Consider the following 5,000-nt stretch of genomic DNA (forward strand, 5'->3'; position numbering starts at 1 on the left):
ACTGGGAGAAAAGAACAATACTAACTGTATAAAAGAACAAGAAAGAATTACTTGCAATGGTTAGTACCACAGGGTTAGTTTAAATTTCCGATAGCTCCAACAGCTCCAACAGTTTAAGGTAAGCATAAAGGTGGTGACCTTACGATAAATGTTGGTAGAGCGAGTTTAACTAGTCAGGGTTAACTAACTCAACGAGGTAACCTGAGGTGAAATTAGGGTAAACGGGGCCAACTTAGCAAAGATGAGGGTTAAAATGGTTAACTTGGGGTACATGAAGGTCAACGAAGTATAAAGTAGCCAATCTAGGGTAGATCAGAGTTAACGTGGTCAACTTAGAGTAGGTTAGGTGGGGTTAGGTGAGGGTAACCGAAGCTCAACGAGGTATAAAGTGGCCACCTTAGGGTTAGGGTAGATGATGAGAGTACACATGCCGTAACCGTAGACTAGATAGAAAGATGGGGAAGATGAGGGTAAACATGGTTAACTTAGGGTAGATGAGGGTAAACGTGGTTAACTTAGGGTAGATGTAGGTAAACGTGGTTAACTTAGGGTTAGGGTTAGGGTTAACTTAGGGTAGATGTAGGTAAACGTTGTTTACTTAGGGTAGATGAGGGTAACCGTGGTTAACTTAGGGTTAGGGTTAACTTAGGGTAGACGTAGGTAAACACGGTTAAGTTAGGGTACATATGGGTAAACGTGGTTAACTTAGGGTAGATGAGCGTAAACGCGGTTAACTTAGGGTAGATGTGGGTAAACGTGGTTATCTTAGGTAGATGAGGGTAAAAGTGGGAAACTTAGGGTAGATGTTGGTAAACTAGGTTATCTTAGGGTATATGAGGATAAACGTGGTTAACTTAGGGTAGATGTGGGTAAACGTGGTTAACGTAGGGTAGATGTAGGTAAACGTGGTTAAGTTAGGGTATGTGAGGGTAAACGCGGTTAACTTAGGGTAGATGTAGGTAAACGTGGGTTAACTTAGGGTAGATTAGGGTAAACGTGGTTATCTTATCTTATGAGTGTAAACGTGCTTAACTTAGTTATCTTAGGGTAGATGTTGGTAAACGTGGTTAACTTAGGGTAGATGAGGGTAAACGTGGTTAACTTAGAGTAGATGTGGGTAAACGTGGTAAACTTAGGGTAGATGAGGGTAAACGTGGTTATCTTAGGGTAGATGTTGGTAAACGTGGTTAACTTAGGGTAGATGTGGGTAAACGCGCTTAACTTATGGTAGATGACGGTAAGCGCGGTTAACTTAGCGTAGATGAGGATAAACGTGGTTAAGGTCTTACGGAAGATGTAGGTAAACGCGGTTAACTTAGGGTAGATGAGGGTAAACGTGATTAACTTAGGGTAGATGAGGGTAAACGCGGTTAACTTAGCGTAGATGAGGGTAAACGTGGTTAACTTATGGTAGATGTAAATAAACGTGGTTAACTTAGGGTAGATGCGGGTAAACCCGGTTATCTTAGGGTAGATGAGGTTAGGGTTAGGGTAAACGTGGTTAACTTAGAGTAGAGGTGTGTAAACGTGGTTATCTTATGGTAGATGACGGTAAGCGCGGTTAACTTAGCGTAGATGAGGATAAACGTGGTTAAGGTCTTACGGAAGATGTAGGTAAACGCGGTTAACTTAGGGTAGATGAGGGTAAACGTGATTAACTTAGGGTAGATGAGGGTAAACGCTGTTAACTTAGGGTAGATGAGGGTAAACGCGGTTAACTTAGCGTAGATGAGGGTAAACGTGGTTAACTTATGGTAGATGTAAATAAACGTGGTTAACTTAGGGTAGATGCGGGTAAACCCGGTTATCTTAGGGTAGATGAGGTTAGGGTTAGGGTAAACGTGGTTAACTTAGAGTAGAGGTGTGTAAACGTGGTTATCTTATGGTAGATGTAGGTAAACGTTGTTAACTTAGGGTAGATGTGGGTAAACGTGGTTAACTTAGGGTAGATGTGGGTAAACGTGGTTAACTTAGGGTAGATGTTGGTAAACGTGGTTAACTTAAGGTAGATGAGGATAAACGTGGTTAACTTACGGAAGATGTAGGTAAACGCGGTTAACTTAGCGTAGATGAGGGTAAACGCGGTTAACGTAGGGTAGATGTTGGTAAACGTGGTTAACTTAGGGTAGATGAGGGTAAACGTGGTTAACTTAGCGTAGATGAGGTTAACTTACGGAAGATGTAGGTAAACATGGTTAACTTAGCGTAGATGAGGGTAAACGCGGTTAACTTAGCGTAGATGTTGGTAAACGTGGTTAACTTAGGGTAGATGTAGGTAAACGTTGTTAACTTAGGGTAGATGTTGGGAAACGTGGTTAACTTAGGGTAGATGGGGGTAAACGCGGTTATCTTATCTTAGATGTTGGTAAACGTGGTTAACTAAGGGTAGATGAGGGTAAACGCGGTTAAGTTGGGGTAGATGAGAGTAAACGGGGTTAACTAGGGTTAGGGTTAGGGTTAGGGTTAGATTGAGGGTAAATTCGGTTAACTTAGCGTAGATGAGGGTAAACGCGGTTATCTTAGGGTAGATGAGGGTAAACGTGGTTAACTTAGAGTAGATTTGGGTAAACCTGGTTATCTTAGGGAAGAGGTTGGTAAACGTGGTTAACTTAGAATAGATGTAGGTAAACGTTGTTAACTTACGGTAGGTGAGGGTAAACGTGGTTAAGTAAGGGTAGATGAGGGTAAACGTGGTTAAGTTAGGGTAGATGAGGGTAAACGTGGTTAACTTAGAGTAGATGTGGGTAAACGCGGTTATCTTGTGGTAGAGGTTGGTAAACGTGATTAACTTAGAATAGATGTAGGTAAACGTTGTTAACTTAGGGTAGATGAGGGTAAACGTGGTTAAGTTAGGGTAGATGAGGGTAAACGTGGTTATCTTAGGGTAGATGTTGGTAAACGTGGTTATCTTGGGGTAGATGAGTTAACGTGGTTAATGTAGGGTAGATGAGGGTAAACGCGGTTAATGTAGGTAAACGCGGTTAAGTTAGGGTAGATGAGGATAAACGTGGTGAACTTAGGGTAGATGTGGGTAAACGTGGTTAACTTAGGGTAGATGTAGGTAAACGTGGTTAAGTTAGAGTATGTGAGGGTAAACGCGGTTAACTTAGGGTAGATGTAGGTAAACGCGGGTAACTTAGGGTAGATGTGGGTAAACGTGGTTAACTTAGGGTAGATGTAGGTAAACGCGGGTAACTTAGGGTAGATGTGGGTAAACGTGGTTATCTTAGGGTAGATGTAGATAAACGCGGTTAACTTAGGGTAGATGTAGGTAAAGGTGGTTAACTTAGGGTAGATGAGGGTTAACGTGGTTATCTTAGGGTAGATGAGTGTAAACGTGGTATAATAGGGTTAACGTGGTAGAACGACATTAACTTAGGGTATATGGGGGTGAACGTTCTTAAGTTAGGTTAAGTTATTGTGGATTGTGGATTGTGGATTGTGGTAAACAAGGTTTTTTTAGGGTGGATGCGGGCTAACGTGGTCTAAATGACACTTAGTGTGGTGTATATGATGTATAAAGTTGTAATGTTAGGGTAGATGTGGGTAAACGTGGTTAACTTAGGGTAGATGTTGGTAACGTGGTTAACTTAGGGTAGATGTGGGTAAACGCGGTTATCTTAGGGTAGATGAGGGTAAACGTGGTTAACTTAGGGCTAACTTAGGGTATATGAGGGTAAACGGGGTTAACTTAGCGTAGATGAGGATAAACGTGGTTAACTTACGGAAGATGTAGGTAAACGCGGTTAACTTAGGGTAGATGAGGGTGAACGCTGTTAACTTAGGGTAGATGAGGGTAAACGCTGTTAACTTAGGGTTAGGGTTAGGTTAGGGTTAGGGTTAAATGAGGGTAAACGCGGTTAACTTAGCGTAGATGAGGGTAAACGCGGTTATCTTAGGGTAGATGAAGGTAAACGTGGTTAACTTAGAGTAGATGTGGGTAAACGTGGTTATCTTAGGGTATAGGTTGGTAAACGTGGTTAACTTAGGGTAAATGTAGGTAAACGTTGTTAACTTAGGGTAGATGATGGTAAACGCGGTTATCTTAGGGTAGATGAAGGTAAACGTGGTTAACTTAGAGTAGATATGGGTAAACGTGGTTATCTTAGGGTAGAGGTTGGTAAACGTGGTTAACTTAGGGTAAATGTAGGTAAACGTTGTTAATTTAGGGTAGATGATGGTAAACGCGGTTATCTTAGGGTAGATGAAGGTAAACGTGGTTAACTTAGAGTAGATGTGGGTAAACGTGGTTATCTTAGGGTAGAGGTTGGTAAACGTGGTTAACTTAGGGTAAATGTAGGTAAACGTTGTTAACTTAGGGTAGATGAGGGTAAACGCGGTTATTTTAGGATAGATGAAGGTAAACGTGGTTAACTTAGAGTAGATGTGGGTAAACGTGGTTATCTTAGGGTAGAGGTTGGTAACGTGGTTAACTTAGGGTAGATGTGGGTAAACGCGGTTATCTTAGGGTAGATGAGGGTAAACGTGGTTAACTTAGGGCTAACTTAGGGTATATGAGGGTAAACGGGGTTAACTTAGCGTAGATGAGGATAAACGTGGTTAACTTACGGAAGATGTAGGTAAACGCGGTTAACTTAGGGTAGATGAGGGTGAACGCTGTTAACTTAGGGTAGATGAGGGTAAACGCTGTTAACTTAGGGTTAGGGTTAGGTTAGGGTTAGGGTTAAATGAGGGTAAACGCGGTTAACTTAGCGTAGATGAGGGTAAACGCGGTTATCTTAGGGTAGATGAAGGTAAACGTGGTTAACTTAGAGTAGATGTGGGTAAACGTGGTTATCTTAGGGTATAGGTTGGTAAACGTGGTTAACTTAGGGTAAATGTAGGTAAACGTTGTTAACTTAGGGTAGATGATGGTAAACGCGGTTATCTTAGGGTAGATGAAGGTAAACGTGGTTAACTTAGAGTAGATATGGGTAAACGTGGTTATCTTAGGGTAGAGGTTGGTAAACGTGGTTAACTTAGGGTAAATGTAGGTAAAC

The sequence above is a fragment of the Montipora capricornis genome, chromosome 12 (assembly GCF_036669925.1).
Source record: "Montipora capricornis isolate CH-2021 chromosome 12, ASM3666992v2, whole genome shotgun sequence".
Classification (NCBI taxonomy): Eukaryota; Metazoa; Cnidaria; class Anthozoa; order Scleractinia; family Acroporidae; genus Montipora; species Montipora capricornis.